At 55.7% G+C, this 17,295-nt stretch overlaps 1 pseudogene; it reads right to left on the bottom strand.

The window, feature by feature from the left end:
• Positions 1-272: 272 nt before the first annotated feature.
• LOC101003292 lies at positions 273-12,901 on the bottom strand (annotated as a pseudogene).
• Positions 12,902-17,295: the final 4,394 nt, after the last annotated feature.

The raw sequence follows: 17,295 nt of genomic DNA, 5'->3' as shown, positions 1-17,295 counted from the left end.
TAGCAGCCCCCACATCCGGGCACAGTGGCCTGAAGGTTAAAGGCAAGGGTGGTATGAGACCTACAGCAAAAGCTCTGAGCAGGGAGCTGCTCAGGGAGTTCCACCACCATCTCCCCTCTGGCCGCCAAGGAAACCGAGGCTCATGGTGACCTGGCCCAAGTCTGTAGGACTCGGGGTCCTTCTCATCCCCAAGATCAGAGGGTTGCCACCAGGGAAGGAGCTGGCCCCTAGTAGACACACCCCAGGAAGCACACAGGGAAGGATGCCCTGGGGACTTTGGTAGGTTATTGCAAAAAAAAAAAACAACTTTATTGCTATTTGACCCCTGCTTTCATGCCTCCATTTCCCAGAAAATGAGCCACGGGAGACACCAGGAGAGGCAGGAGACCATTCTCTTTGCACAAAACCCACTTCCTCGGATGCTGTCCTCAGCGAGGGTGGCTGGGGGCCAACCAAGGGGCCCACCCGCAGAGTGGCAGAGGCGGCAGGTGGACCCTGCGGACGTTGAGCTCTGTGGTGAAGGTCCTGGCCTTCTGGTAGAAGAGGAGGACTTCTCGCGGTCCAGGAGGAAGTTCTGGTAGATGGTGGCCAGCCGCGTGTAGATCTTCAGCTGTGCCTTCTTGTTGCCCAGGTCCATGGTGGCTGCCAGTGCCAGCTTGGTAGTACCCGGCTGCATCAAACGGGTCCTGAAGGGGACAGGCCATGCTCAGCAAAAGGGGGACTCCGTCTGTCTTCCCAGAAGCTGTTCCTGTCTCCGGGTCATTCCACATGTCCAGCCAATCCTGGCTCACCCCATGAGCCCTGAAGCCTGTGACACTGCTGTGGTCTCAGCTGCAGGAGGTGGGGATGACCCTGACACCCCTGGAATACTTCCTGACTGTCCCTACGCCCCCACTCACATCAAGCCTCCTGCCCCAGTCCCACCCTCTCTGCAGGCAGTGGCTGCTTTCCCCATGGGCTGAGGTCAGGGCCGATCCTGCCTGCTCTGAGAGTTCCATGCAGGACCCATGGCTCCAAGCCCCAGCAGGGGCACAGCGTTGAGTGACCCAGGCTCCCCTCTGGCCCCTGTCCTTGCTGACCATTTCCAGGCCCTCCACGGGTCAGGCCAGGTACAAAACCATCTCACAGGTGTCCTCTCTGGCAATGTTCCCTGAAATATTGACAGAGTGTGACTCCCCAGACATCCACTCCTGTTTTCAATGCATCCTTGGCTCAAACTCACCATCCCTGGGTTGGCCTCCCAGACCACCTCCTTGACCGTCCCATCCCCCACCCGGCTTCTCCCCAGGTGGCTCCTCCACATGGGGGTCACCCAAGGGACCTAAGACTCGTGCCTGGCCTGTCCCCCTTTACCATCTCAAGATGGCTCCCAGGGCCAAGGACAAAGTCCAAGATGCAGCAGTCCATTCCCTCACTGCCCCACCCCAGACACGGAGCAGGGGCGTGAGAAGGCCCTGAGTCACCGCCCAGCCGAACACTGGCCTCTGTGCTGGGTGTATGGCTGAGCCTAACGTCCTTGCTCCCAGGCTGAGGGACCTGGGAGTGAACACTGACCATACAGGGTGGCCTGGGCTGTGGCACAGGGAAGCCCGGGAGCCTGTGGGGGACCCAGGAGGCCCCAGACGCAGCCAGTGGTGGGAGGCAAGGGCTTCCTGAAGGGGTGGGGGCATCCAAACTAAACAGGAAGGAGCCAGCCAAAGCATATGTCTCTGCGTGTGCGTGTGTGTGCGCCTGTGTATGTCCTCCAGGAAGGAGTTGCTCAGTACAGGCAGGCCTGTGCCTGAGTGCGTGTGCCTGAGTGTGCGTGTACCTGTGCATTTCAATGTGCCTGTAGTGTGTGCAGCAAGTGGCACACTGAGCCAGGACACACCTAATCCACCCTATTCCAGGGCTCACTCTCACGTGTAGACTAAAGGGGACCCCATTTTAGAGGCAATCGGCAAGAATGCCCATTTACCCCTGCCTCTCCGCCAGCCTTCCAGGCCCCATCCAGCCCGGCTTTCTCTCCCACTCCTCTGGGTCCTGGGTCCAGAGCCTCCTATACAAGGAGGAGGGCGTGGCCTTGGAAAGACAGCCTCCCTTGGGAATTCTGAGGGGGCCTCCCTGTGGGAAGCTGGCCTGTGCTGACAGCATAGTCACGATGAGGCCCAGAGGCCTGTGCAGGGGAAGGTGAAGGAGGCCTCTGCCCCTCGACCCCAACTGTGGACGTTGGCCTCTCAGGTACTACTTGGCCTTTTCCTTCCTCCTGGGCAGGCAGAGTGGGCGGCAGGCTTGACCAAGAGAGAGGCCCCTTCTGGGAGGCACGTCCCCTGGATCCCAGGTGAGCCCCTGAGCAGTGAGCAGCGTCCCTCTGGGCCTGACACCTGGCACCTCCCTGTCTGGCTGGGACTTGGGAGGCCACTGAGACCGCTTCTGAGCACCAGGTGTCGCCAGCACTGGGCGCGGGCAGGGCAGCCCCAGGCCTGTGGTGGGGAATACGGGGCAGTCTTAGGGCTGCCCCAGCTCCTCATGTTGTTCTAAGGCCCCCAAGATCTCAGTCCCTGGAGTGCCCTGGCCCCTCAGCCCATAAGGAGCACTGATGTGTCGGTGCGATGCTGAGGAGGGGCGGGCACCTGCTGGCCAGAGGGGTGGAGACACCCCAGATCTGAGTCTGTCAGTCCCAGCTCTCCACCCCTGCAGGGCTGAGGGCAGAGGGAGTACAGGTCCCAGCACCTTCCCTCGAGACAGACCCAACCCAGCAAGGCCTCAGTCTGGCTAGCTTGGGCCCTGCCCCATTGCACCTGCCCTGCGCTGGGGTTTCCCTGTCTGTGAAGCACATGGTAAGACACTGGCCCCATCCCCCCCTTCCTGGGTGATGTGAAGATTCAAGGTGTCTCGGGACTCCAGGAAGGAGTTGCTCAGTGCGGGCTGGCACCCTGGGCAGGCTTCCTAGAGGAGGCGCTGGGATTTGGGCTGGATCTTGCAATGTGGATTCAACGTGAGGATGATGCCGTCCTCCTAAATGTCCTCCTTCCGACCCTGTTTTTGTTAAACACAACTTGACACTTGACTGTCAAGACTCAGCTTTGGTGTCACCTCCTCCAGGAGGGTCCCCCCGACTACAATTCCCCTTTACCCAGAGGCCACCATTGCCTGCTTATGTGTCAGCCTCCCTGGCTGAGACTGAGTTCTTGAGGGTGGGGCCTGGCCAGCTTGGGAGTTGGGTTGTATCTGTTAACCTTACCGGCTGCTCCAGCCAGGTGCAGAGCTACAGGGAGGCCACTGGGCCATTCCTAAGGAAGGTTGGAACACAGGACTCTGGGGTCTGGGTGGAGATCCCACTCCAAGGGGGCCGGGAGCACCCCGAGCCCTGCCCCTCCCCACCCACCTTCAGGTCATAGATGATGTCACTGAGCACCAGGTACACCTTCAGGTAGTAGAAGGTCTCGTCGAACTCCAGCGGTGAGTTGCAGAGCGACAGGGCCTTGAGGTAGAAGTGCTCCACCAGCTTGCCATTGCCCAGCTGGTAGTGCAGGGCAGCCAGCCGGTGGTAGGCCATGCACTCGTTCAGCCGGTCCCCTGGGGTGCAGGCCAAAGGGGCAGGTGTGAGGACGTGGCTTCCTGGGGCAGGCAGGGCACAGGCCCCTCAGGAGCAGGTATGCAGGCTCCGGGCAGCCCCTGGCTTGCCTCCAGACACCTGCGGTCACCTGGGCAGCTCTGGCCAATCCCTTCCGGGTTCCCCAGACTCAGCACCATCACAAAGCAGAACTAATAGAGCCTGCCCGTCTACTGAGGCTTTGTGAGTCCGGACTTGGATGACCCAGCTCTGCCTACACATAGCCACTGCCTTTGCTCATTGGTTTTAACCAGGGCCCAAAGCCATGCAGTCCGGGTGCCGGGCACCCGGCCTCCCAGGCAACCCACAGGCGTGACATCCGACTCCTGGGTGTGTCACGATCAGGCCACCCTGGGGGAGTCACTTTCGTGCCTGAGCTCAGGTCCCCCCACAGATCATGACCCACCTCGGCTGTCTCCGATGTCCTCCCCTTTTCAGAAGTGAGTGCCGTGGAGCCAGCATTCAATGCATTCCCACACAGCTGCACACCTGTGTACTGTTTGAGGCACAAGTAGCTGGGGCCTCGCAGCCCTACCCAGGGCTCCCTGTCTGGAGGAAGACAGACAACCTAGCACAGCACACCAGGATGCCCAGCCTTAAAGAGGCAGGCTGCTGGAAGGGAACTGGGACTTCATCAGCCAGAGGGGCTGTGTGCTTGATGAGGGTGGGAAGGGCACAAGAGAAAGGAATATGCCATTCAGCCTGCTTGCGTCTGGAAGGCAGAGCCGCACTGGGCAGCCCTTGTGGTCCAGCGAAGCGGGAACAGGCAGAGGAAGCAGAGCTCAGCCAAGCAGGGAGCTCTGCAGCGTGAAGACCTGGGATGTGCCCCGCAGCTGGACCAGGGAAGTAGCTAGGCAGAAGCTCCTGCCCTGAAGACCTGGAGGCTGGGCTCTGGCCAAAGTGTGGGTCCTGGCAGGGTGGGGAGGCTCAGGGGACTTGCAGAGTGACGCTGAGTGCCAGGGCCATGGAGCCAGCCCAAAATCCAAGAAGCCCTCCTGGGGTTCCCTCCAGCGTGGCCAGCAGTGCCACCAGCTTGTTGCACAGCCACAGCTCCGCCTTGCGGTTCCCCGTAGTCACTGCCAAGAGCAGCGCCCGGTCCTACCACACAGGCAGGTGGGGTCAGGCTTCCCGCAGCACCCACCTTGCCCAGCGCCCTCCTCAGAGCCCGAACATGTGCTTGGAGCTTCCCACGCCCCAGCTACCCCTGGATCTCGACGCAGCTCTGTGCTCTCAGGTAACGCACAATTCAAACACCCAAGTTGGGGGCTGAAGAGTCACCCGAGGCCCATCCAGCTACACCCGGCAGCCTCAGACCCAGCCTCTCCCACCTGGGCACCGGGGGTCTGACTAGGGGGAGCCAGCACTCCTCTCTAAAAACATATTTATCTGTGCCCAGGGCTGAGCCACACCGTGAGCTCAGAGGAAGGGAGAAGCCGTCCCCGCTTTGGGATGCATGCAGTCCTGGACCTCCCACTGACATGCTGTGTCCTTTGACATGTCCCTGTGCCCCTCTGAGCCTCAGTTTCCTCATCTGTAAGATGAGGACAGGACTTCCGGCTCATGGTTGCTTGAGAGCATCAGGTGCAAGGGTAAGGCTATTGCCATGTCCAGGCTCCAAGCGTTTGTCCCGGGCACAGTATCATTCCCGGTGAGACCACTAGGAAACTAAGCATGTGCATGGGTGGCCCTGCCTCCAGGTGGGAGGCTTCTGCCCTGCCACACCTGTGCCTCAGCCCTCCAGGTGCCCCCCTGAGGCTCACCCACATCAGCCCAGAGGCCAGCTCACCCGGTAGAAGGACACGGCTTTCTCCCGCTCCCAGGCCCCATTGAAAAAGATGTCTTCAGCTTCCTCAAACAGCTCCAGCCCCAGGTTCGGGTCGCCTGTGTACAGGGCCACATTCTATGCCCTGTGAAAGGAGGCAGAAGTTCCCTCAAGACCCACACGTGGCAAGGTGGCCACGCCCACCTTCGCCAGCCTCCTTCCTCTCACACACTGCAGGCACACCTGAGCATTTTTCAGACCCTGGGCATTAGGGCTGCCCCCACCACTGGCATGAGGACAATGAACTGATGAACCTGAGTGCCAGGAGGTGACTGAGCAGCTGCAGCCCAGGAGCCCGACACCTGTGAATCCTACCACCAGGGCTAGCCCTAGACCACTCTCCCTGCACTCAAACCAGTCTCCATGGCCCCCAGATTGCTGGGAGCCCATCCCCTGGCTCCTTTCTGCATTGCCACATCCCTGCCACAGCTCCGGACTGCACACCAACAGTGTTTGCGGGTGGGCCTGGTCCCCTCTTGGCCATGAGCTTTTGATCCCTCTCCTCAGCTCAAGGAGGTATACAGCAGGTGCTCAATGATGAAAGCTTCACCGGGTTCATGGGCTTCACAAGTTGTTCCAGATCACACTGTTTGGGAAAGCCTCTGAAAACAGCCGCTACGACAGATGCATTTTGTAAGATGTGCCACGTGTTGCCTGGAGCAGGTTCTTCTGTGTGTTAACTGAGTGGCCACATTATTTGAGCATGTGCTGTACACCAGCAGGTGCTGGGCACTGTGAGGGGCCCCGCCTCTGCCCTCAGGGAGAAGATGCTGGCCACTGGGGGAGGATATGAGGGAACCAGTTGGACAGAGGGAAAAGGCATACAACAGATGCTCAGCAGTGGCTTAGGAATGAGTGGATGGATGGATCAATGGATCAGTAGATGTATAGACATGGATAGATGCTTGGATGGATGGATGGACAGATGAATGGGTGGGTGGTTAGAATGATGTGTGTATGTATGGGTGGGTAGATAATGTATGGATGGGTGGAGGGTAGATGATGTATGTACATATGGATGGATAGATGGGTGGATAGACAAATGTATGGATAAACAAATGGACAGATAGATGAATGGAGGGATGGATTAATAGGTAGATTGGTGGGTAGATGAATGATGTATGGATGAAGAGGTGAATGGATGGATAATGGGAAAATGGATGAACAGGTGAACGGAAGGATGGATAGAAGGATGAACAGTTGGATGGATGATGGATGGATGGATGGACCCACAGGTGGATGGGTAGATGATGGAAGGATGGATGAACACGTAAACATGATGGAAGGATGAATGGATGGGTGGATGGACAGGTGAATGGATGGATAGACGGGTGAATAGATGGATGATAAAAGGATGGATGGATGGATGGAAGGATGGATGGATGGACAGAGTGAACAGCACAGGGGCCCTCCTGCAGCCCTTGCCACTCAACTCACACCAGCTTGCTCTGCCGCAGGATGTAATAGATCTCCCCTGCTTGCAGCCAGGCATGTGCCGCCACCTCTTTCTTCTGGAGGTCAATGAAAATCCCCAGACTTCATTTGGTGTAGTCCAGAGCGGATTTGTAGGCCCTGGAATCAGACACAGATGTCAGAATAAGGGCTCTCATCCTCCTGGAACCAGTCTGCCTCCTCCTGTGGGTCTGGTGACAGATGAATCTGGAATGTGGGGACTGGGAACGGCCCTCTTGTGTGTGCAGTGTTCTGCCCTTCCCAGGCTGCTGGGAGGGCCAGGGTGAACACACACGGCATGGAAAAGATGAAGGACATCCTTCTGAGGGAATCGAGCATCATGCTGCCCTGTGGCAGGAGGAGTGTGCTAGTCCATCTCCCCTGCCTCCCAGACATGGCCTGTGTCTTCTCCAGACGCACCAGGAGCCGTTAGTGTTCAGAGGCTATCTAGGCCGATGGTTCTCAAGATGTGCAGGCATCACAGTCACCCGGAGGCCTGTCTGTATAGCTTGCTGGCCCTGCCCCCAGAGCTTCTGGCTCCACAGGCCTGGGGCAGGCCCTAGAACTCCCACTTGCCACAAGCTCCTAGGTGACATGGATGCTGCTCTACTGGTCCAGGGACTACACTTTGAGAAGCATGGCTCTAGCACACTGGCCCATTTTCCTTCTGTGAACCTGAGGCCAAGACTGGAGCCAGTCTCCCAGGTCCCCATGGAATCTGGCTCCTTCCCTGCTCTCAGCAAGTCTGACAGTCGAGAGGGTGTGACTGCAGCAATGTCACCGAGTCCTGTGAGTGGGGTGGCCAGGGCCATGGTTACCCCACCAGGTCAGGATGCTCGGGGGAAGCCAAGTGGGCCACATATGGGACGTGAGACCTTGAAACCCTGCCCCAGGGAAGCAGGTGACACAACTGGCTCTGGCTGCTGTGGTCACATTTAAGGGGACAGATGAAGGCCAGGAGTGAAGACTCAGGGCAGGCAGAGGTCAGATGATGAAAGCCACCCTAGTAGGAAGAACAGCCCAGACTGCACGTACTGCCTCTGCTGGGGTTGAGATGACCTTTGGGGAGGTGTGCAGGCAGGGATGGGAAGACGTGTCACCCAACAAGAGAGGCTCAAGCTGGGACTCAGGCCATCCGCAGCCCTGGGACGACCCCAGGCCCAGAAGCTCAAAGAATCTGATGCCAAGAAACCAAATGATCCCAAGGACAGGGACTGCTGGGGCCCTGGGCCAGCTTCCCTGTGCTCCCCTCCCTGCCCTGCTCCCCCGCCCTCTTTGTGCCCCTCCCCGCAGTGGGGGCTTGGGCGCTGGGTTCCTGGAGGGTCTCCTTCCAGTCAGAGAATGCCCCTGGGGAAGAAACCTGGGTCTGAAACCCCCACCCCTCCTTGGGCAGATGTGTGGGACCGGGGCCCCTTCACATGGTCCTCTCCAAAATCTCATCCCTCCTAGGGCCAGGAGTGGGTGACAGGCCTGTGCTGGGAAATGGGCAGATTTGGCCACAGCCCCTGGGGCTCTGGGCCAGGCCACAGGAGGCACCTCTGAGTGGTCTCACTATGCCATGACGTCCATCCTGGGAGGATGGACAAAGCGCTGCAAGGCAGAGGGGATCCACAACAGCATCCCTTGTCTTGGTCATTTCCCTAGACTCAACTTCATCTATCCTATATCCTATTCCTGCGGCCTAGCTTTCGGACAGCCCTGCCCACCTACTGTCCGTTCACTGCTCAGTCTGCAGTGACTGTTCTATAGCACTCCATGGCTCCCCAGTGCTCTTGGGGAAAAGGCCAAGCCACAGCCTGAGGCCCCAGGCCCTGCTTAGCTCTCCAGAACTTCTCACCATCCAGCACCCAACCCACCCACTCCCAACTCTGCACCTCCCTGCGTAAGCCCGGCTCACTCACCCCTGCTCACACTCCCGCTCACTCACCGCCATTCACTCACCACCACTCGCCCACCGCCACTCATCCTCACTAGCTCACCCCTGGGCCTTCACACAGGCTACACCACCAGCCCCTCTCCCCTACCACCACCATCTATTACTTGACTAAATCCTCTCAACCCTCTGGTCCCAGACTAAAGAGGTTTCCCTAACCCAGGGCCAAGTGCTGCCCCGCCATCACGCCACTCACCCTTTTGTGGCTTCTCTGGCCTGAAGCTCACATTCCCACATTCAGCCCCTGCCACCCGAGGACCCCACAAGCCCCATTTGTGGGTGGGGCCTGGCCCACTCTGCACAACGAGCTGCTTTTGCATGAACCGCTCTGCGGCTTTGGGCAATCATCTGCCCCGGGTCCTCTGTGAAGTGGGATGACAGGTGCACAGACTGCCGGTACACCAAGCAGATAACATGGCCACAAGAACCGGCGTTCCAGGCCTGGCTCATGGAGGGGCCACAAGTCCCAGCTCAGCAGAGCCTGCCTTGACCCCAGGGTTATGTCTAGGGATTCCCAGCATGCAGGACTTTCAGTGCTCAAGGCAGGATGGTCCCTGGACAAACCGGGAAGAGCTGGCTGCCCCAGTAGGGCACAGAGGGCCTGCCCCTCCATGGGAACGGCCTGTCTCCAGGGTGCTTGCCAACATCTGCTGTTGGCCATGACGCAGCACTTTCGATGGTGGAAAAACCATCACTTGTTTCTGAATCACAAACCCCAGGTGTGCCCCGACCCAAGTGGCCCCGGAAGGTGCACAGGAGGAACTGGGGCACTCACTCTCCCCGTGGCCCATCTCCACGGCGACCAGATGGGCCCACTCGTAGTAGCCTTTGCCCTGCTGAGCCGGGCCCTGGTGGGTGCAGAGGTGGCCCAGCTGCAGGAGCACGTGGGTGAAGTCCCGGCCACATTCTCCGCAGGGCAGCCTCGAGAACAGCCTCATGGCCTCCAGGAGGTCCTACTGGGCCAGCCTGCTGGCACCCACATGCAGGCACCGGGCCCCGAAGTTGGCCAGCACCACTGCCTGGTTCCTCTGCTGGCCCAGGTCCCGAGCCACCCGTAGGGCACGGTAGTAGCCCTCGGCTGCCTGCCTCATCCGGCCCGTCCTCTTCAGAGCCACGGCCACCATGTTGGCAATCACGCCCTCCTGGTCCTCGCTGGCCACCACTGGACAGACTGCAGGATGTCCAGGCCCCTGGGCTCTGCCCATGAAGCACGTGCAGGCAGTCCACGATGGCACGGACTCCGGCAACAGCACTGGCTTCCACCACCTGCGTCAGGAAGGTGATGGCCGGGCCGTGGTAGCCACGGTGGCTGTACAGCTGGGCCAGGCTGGTGTGGAGAAGGCTGCGCAGCGCCTGGCCTGTGCCCGGGGTTAGGGAGGCCAGCGCTCGCCTGAGGTAGTGGGGAGGCTGTGGGGCTGGAGGACGTTCTGGAGCACCAGGTTCACACTTCCCAGCGAGCCGGCCAGCGAGTCCTGTGTCCTCAATGAGGCCACCTTGACACAGCTCAGCACCAGGTGGGGCAGGCACTTGCAGCTGCAGATGTCAGCTAGGAGTAGGTGACAGTCTGAGAGCCACGCAGCCTCTGGGGCTCCCGAGTCCCTGTGCAAAAGCAGCAGCCGCTCTAGGAAGGGCAGGGCCTCCTCGGGCTGCTTGAGGTGCACGTGGTGCCTGGCCAGCAGGAAGCAGGCCCGGGCCTCGGCCTGCAGGCTCTGGCCACCCACCGCCCGCCGTAGCGCCAGCTGCAGGAGCTCCCCCTCCACCTCGGTGCTGCAGATGTGGCCAGGCATCCCCAGGAGCAGGGCCATGGCTTTGGGAACCACCTGTGTACACTTCTCCCGGTTCTTCTGCTGCCAGTAAATGCTGGCCAGGTTGGCATACACAGCCACCACCAGGAACAGGTCCCCAAAGCTGCCCTCCAGGGCCCCCGGTGCTTCCTCAAAGTACACCCAGGCCTGGGACAGCTTGAGCCTCCTGCTGCACAGCCGCCCCAGGAGGAAGCAGAGCCTGGCCAGGGCCATGACGAGGCCAGCTTTCTTGGCCACCCCTCGAGCCTGTGCCAGGCGCCCAGTCAGCTCCTTGTCGCTAAAGCTGCAGAACACGCTGCTCAGCCATGGCAGTGCCACGTCAGCTGGCCTTGTACCCGGGGGCGTTCAGGAACAGCAGCAGTGAGCTCAGGGCCTCTGGGTCCTCCCAGTCGTCCTCAGCTTCCAAGCAGAAGGAGGGCTCCTCGGGGTCCTGCAAGCTCACGTTGCTGGATGCTGGAGGCAGCCTGGGCAGGTCTTACATTGTTCCAGAACATTCTTCATCTTCTGCAGGGTCTCCTGTGGCTCCGGGCCCAGGCAAGGTGGAGGTATTTCTGCAAGTCACAAAAACACCTAGACAGATTAGAGTCCAGCAGTGAGTCCTTGGTCCACTGGGGACAGGGTCCCCGCATCCCCGCCCTCTGTGTCCCTGGTGCAGCTTGCCATGAGCCCTTGAGAATTATGTGCAATGCAAACCCGGGGCCTGGAGCACGTAGGAACTCTGGCACTATGGGGACAGAACACGCAGGCCCGTGGCCCGACTCTCCTACAAAATCACCCTCCTGTCCTGCTTTGTCGTCCACCTGACGGCACGGTTTTAGGGCACTATGTCAGCTCAGTGATCCCTCAGAGATGCCTTTCCCTTTAGAAAGCCTAACTGGACCCCTGTATATGCAACACTACAACTACAAATGTAACTTTTGTCAGCATATCCGGCCCCCCGATGGGGTAAAGGAATCCATGAAATCCCCAACAGCCAATCAGCTATTGATCAGCTCAAAAGTTGCTATGCAAAATTGGTAAAGCCACCGGCAGCACAGGACAGGGATGTTGTACCCATGTACCCTGCTCCGTGCAGGGAAACGGACCATCCCTGCAGGAAGGATGGGAAAGTTTCCAGGCCCCTGTGGCCACCTTCACCTTGGATGGTCTGAAAACCTGAACCCCACAGCTTCTAAAGGGTTAACAAAGGCCAGGCTGCTCAAGCAGCCCACTGGCTGGCGCCTGCTGGCTTCTTAGCCAAAGCCCCCTCCCAGAGGTGAGCAAACAAGCGCATTTCCTGTTGGAAAACCTGGGATGAAAGGAGGCATTACTGGGAAAGAAAAAACCTAAACAGACTCTGTTTCAAGCTCACATGTAAAAAGTATTTTCAATACAAACTGTCTCCTTATTCGTCTGTAAAGCCTTGGAATTAAAAAAATAAATATGATTCAGAGACAAATGTCTGACTTGACTACACTAAAATTAGCTAAGAAATCTCCCCCACCCGGCAGAGGCACACAGCCCCTCCCAGCCACTACCCTGGCCTCGAGGGCAGCTGGAGAGCCACGTGCCTTTGCTCCAGGGACTTTGGCAGAGGGTGGAACCACCCCCTCCCCGAGGCAAACCTACAACAGCCTTCCCTTCCCCACGGGCTTCCCGGGCCACCTCTGGGACCTTGTGCCTGCATCCCAAATGTACTGGGATGGATCCTACTCCCAGGGAACTTCCAAGGGCCCTTGGGGCGTCCACATCACCAGGCTGTCCACATGCGGACCTTGTGTGAGGGGAAGAGACAAAGCCGTAGAGGGGAGAAGGGAGGGCCTCCTGAATCAGCCCCTCAGGAAGGAGCAGACCCTTCAGGGACCTCAGTTGAGGCCCCTGCAACCTAAGACTCTGAATTCTGCCACCCACTGAGGGCAGTGTGGCCTCCCACCTCTGAGGCAGAGCACAGGGCGAGCTGCAGCTTCTCCAGCTCATGAGAAAGGAACCCACAGCTACACGTGGGTCCCAGCAGTGGAAAGGATGTCCCGCCTCTGTCGGGGACCAGGCGGGGGCCAGCATGTTCACTGGAAGAAGTGTGGGACCCCACAGCCTCCAGTGCCAGAGTAGATGGGAGGTTCAGGCCCACCTCAGGCGACGTCCCCCCAGCCCACACCACAGAGGGGTGACAGCCGGATCCAATGCCCACTGTACTCAGCTCTGTCACCTCCCCCGGCATTACCCCAAGGCCCAGCTCATAACCAGAGGAAGCCTGAGCCACGGGCAAAACCCACCTCGTTCCTGCGGCTGCTCGGTCTCAGCTTCCTCTTCTGAGTCTGGCAAGGGAGAAAAGAGAAGCCATCAACACCCCCAGCCAGCACCTCTGGTCCCATGTCAGCTTGAGCTGGTGTCGGTGTTACAGGGTGAGAGCATTGCAGGGTGCAGGGGTTGAAAGGAATATCATCCTCTTCCCTCCTGGATCATGGGAACAACATCACTAGGGGGTGTACACTTTCTGCGATATTGGGGGTAACATCGTCTTCTGTGCCTTGGAATATTAAGGACCATATCACGGGGGGGGGGGGGGCGTGTACATCTTCTGCAATATTGGGAATAATATTATCCTCTCTCCCCCTGCAAATTCGGAAAGATATCACAGAGTGGGTGTTCACCTCCTGCGATATGGGGATTAATACCATCTTCTCCCCTTCCGGATATCAGGAAGAGTATCACACGGGGGTGTACAGTGTCTACGATACTGGGAGTAATATCAACCTCTCGACCTTGAGATATTAGGAACAATATCCCAGACTGGGTGTACGCCTCCTGCTCTATGGGGAGTCATATCATCCTCTCCCTTCCAGGATATTAATAACAATATCTCATGGCGAGTGAACACAGCCTGCGATACTGTAATTATTATCCTCCTCTCCCCCTCCGGATACTAGGAACAATATCACAGAAGAGCTGTATCCTCCCTGCGATATTGGGAGTGATATCATAGGCTTCTTCTGTGAATATTAGGAGCAATACCACCGGGTGACTGTCCGTTCATTGCTATGTTGGGAGTCATGTCATACTCTACCCCCCTGGATATTAGGATCAGTGTCACAGGGTGAGTGTACACCTACTGCGATATTAAAACTAAAATCATGCTCTCTGTCCCTGGATATTAGGAACAACATCACAGGTATGTGTACACCCCCAGCGGTATTAGAAGCAATAATATTATAAATTATTAAACATCAATGATTGATTTTAATAATTATCGGCCGGGCGCGGTGGCTCAAGCCTGTAATCCCAGCACTTTGGGAGGCCGAGACGGGTGGATCACGAGGTCAGGAGATCGAGACCATCCTGGCTAACATGGTGAAACCCCGTCTCTACTAAAAAAAAAATACAAAAAAATTAGCCAGGCGAGGTGGCGGGCGCCTGTAGTCCCAGCTACTCGGGAGGCTGAGGCAGGAGAATGGCGTGAACCCGGGAGGCGGAGCTTGCAGTGAGCCGAGATCGCGCCACTGCACTCCAGCCTGGGCGACAGAGCAAGACTCCATCTCAAAAAAAAAAAAAAAAAAAAATTATCAGGCTGGTCTCGAACTCTTGACCTCAGGTGATCTGCCCGCCTCAGCCTCCCAAAGTGCTGGAATTACAGGCGTGAGCCACCGCGCCCAGCCAACACTTCTTGACATCCCTTTTTGGACCTCAAATTTAGCATGCCCAAAACACACTTTTGATTCCCCCTGCTATAACCCACTCCTCCCGGAGTCTTCCCGATCCCAATAACAGCATCTCTAGTCTTCCAGTTACTCAGGCCAAAATCCTTGACATCATCCTTAAAACTTCTTTTTCTCTCTCTTGTCATCCAACCCATTTAAACTCTCCTTTCAAAATATATGCCAGACCTAACCACTTCTCACCTTCCTCATCATTTCCAACCAGGTCCAGCCCTCATCATAGCGCTCTGGGTTACTGCAAAAGCCTCCCAATCGCCAGGCACAGTGGCTCACGCCTGTAATCCCAGCACTTTGGTAGGCCAAGGCAGGTGGATCATCAGAGGTCAGGAGTTCAAGACCAGCCTGGCCAACATGGTGAAACCCCTCTACTAAAAATACAAAAAATTAGCCGAGTATGGTAGTGGGCACCTGTAATCCCAGCTATTTGGGAGGCTGAAGCAGGAGAATCACTTGAACTCAGAAGGCAGAGGTTACAGTGAGCCGAGATCGTGCCATTGCACTCCAGCCTGGGTGACAAGAGCGAAACTCCATCTCAGAAGGTTAAAAAAAAAAGCCTCCCAACCCACCTCTCTCCTTCTGCCTTTCACCCTACCCTGCATTCTACCTTCCACTCTCAAACATTTCAGAAAAAAAAAATTATATCCACAGAGAGAGAAAGAGGAAGTACAAATGGGGTAAAATGTTTGGGGAATCTGAGGGAAGAGCATACGGGAATTCTCTACTATTTCTGCAACTTTTCCAAAATTCTGGATTATTTCGAATTCAAGAGTTAAACAAAGAAAACAAAAAACAAAAAAGCCACTATCTCCCTTTGTGAATCCATCCTGTCTTTCCCCTGGCAACTGAAGGACGCACTCAACTAACACATCTACTTTTTCATGAACACTAAAAGAACCCTTGCCTAGTTTTCTCTTTCTGTGCTTGGCAGTAGAAGTGTGTGTGAGTGTGTGTGTGTGTGTGTGTGTTTCATATATATGTGTGTGTATATACGTGTGTGTGGTGTGTGTATATATAGAGGGAGAAATATATATGTGTGTGTATATATATAAATATATATTGTATATTGACAATGGTAATGTATATATATAAATATATGTGTGTGTGTATATATATGCAATACATACCCCATAGCCTGTCCTTAACCAGTTCTGAACTTAGTGGGAAAAATACATACCTAAGCAGAGAATTTCAAAATAATATGATGAATATTTTGACAGAGGGATGCGTTGCTGTGGAACACGCTGCTAAGACACAAAACCTCCTAGATAGGACAATGAATGAACTAAGTTTTGCACCTATAGGCACCCCCACTGATATCCTCACAAACTTTTATAGTTACATGCATTTGCTTCCCCCAGGACTCCCGTTTCATAAGGGTTAGTCCTAGAGCCTAGTAAGTTCCTACTACAGCTGGCACACGTATGCCATTCAAGACAGTGGCTGAGTGAATGACGAGTTAAGAACCATTTGTCAGCCAGTGCTCAGTAATACAACATGCACTGGCATGCAAATTATATTTTTGTTGAAAGCAACAGCAGGATCACAAATTATCTTTCCAGAGAAAGCAAACCTCAAAAGCTTCTTTACCCTACTAAAGCACGTTATAAGAAGCTCCCCTTATATAAAAGAAAACCTCCTCATTCGTTATCAATGGCATGTAAACCTAATAAGCCTCCGCCTCTGATGACATCTCTTCCATCCCCAGGGCTAGATAAAGGAGGTTCCGGAAACCCTGGTAGTTGTGAAGGTGGCTCCCAGCTCTGACAGTCTTGAACCCTGCGGGCGCGGAGGTCACACAGCAGAAGAACAACCGAGGGAAGCATCATCAGGCTTCGAATATGTTTGAACCAGAGACGGCAAATAGGCTGCAGCCAACTGAAAACACCAGAGATTCATGGTGGCCACCTGAGGGGTTGTGCTCTTAAAAAACAAAAATTAAAAATAAAAATTAAAAAATTAAAAAAGGAAGGGGTCAAGAATCAAGATCAGGTCTGGCTGGGAAATGATGTATCAGTAATAACACCCCATATGGCAAAAGCACTCCGAATGCACTTTGGAGGTCACTAAAGCTTCAGCGGTATTCAAAGGTGTGTGTTTCCCTAAGACTAGGCCACAGGAATACCCCCAGCAACTCTCCAAGGAGAAACAGCTCACATGGATTTAGCTAGAAATACAGTTGTCTTTAACAAATTAACTTACTGAATAAATCCTGACTTATTAGGCCTGCGAGAATGACATTCTCAATGATAAAGTTATCGCACAATCTCAAACATGCGATCCTGCAGGAGGAACTGTATTGGCCTTGGAGCCCATGTCCAAGAATGCTTCCCCAGACTGCCTGTTACAGAATAAAAGAAATAGAAACCCCCCTAGAATGTCTTCCACTCACATTTAGCCAGTTGTTTCCTTTGTGTATCTCTGTGCTAAAATGGCCCATTTTCTTCCCACAGCCTGAAGTCCTATGCTAAAATACAAATAGAGACTCACATGAAGCCAGAAACAGATGCGAAACCCACACAAATGAAATGGGCTGGAGAGTGTGGCCAGGAGGGATGGTACTTCCCAGGAAGCAATTACTTCATCTCTGCCCACAGGCAGGCAGCTGTCACTGTCCCCAGGCCCGCCAGCCCATAGTAGAGTTTCTAACCAAACTGCACTCCTCATCAATGCTCATTTCACTCTCTGGGATAACCATCAGAGAATGAATGAGGAATATGTTTTACATAGGAATCAGGGGAAGCATGACTAATCATTTTAAAGAAATAGGTCAAAGAAACTGCTGGAGTTCAGATGCTACCGTGAGACACTGTCAGAATGCTTAGAGCAAATTCACTTCTCTTGGTCCTGTTTCTAGGCTCATCAAACACCAGCTTTGGACTAGGGAATCTGTTGCTTCCCAAAGCCTTCCTTCTGTGATTCCAGCCCAGATTTTAGGACTGCTCTCCCACTTGGTATATGAAAGCACTTTCGATGTAGAACAGCAAGAGTACATTTCT

The sequence above is a fragment of the Papio anubis genome, unplaced genomic scaffold (genome assembly GCF_008728515.1).
Source record: "Papio anubis isolate 15944 unplaced genomic scaffold, Panubis1.0 scaffold849, whole genome shotgun sequence".
Lineage (NCBI taxonomy): Eukaryota > Metazoa > Chordata > Mammalia > Primates > Cercopithecidae > Papio > Papio anubis.
Note: the sequence above shows the minus strand (reverse complement) of the source record. Positions and strands in the feature narration are given on the sequence as shown.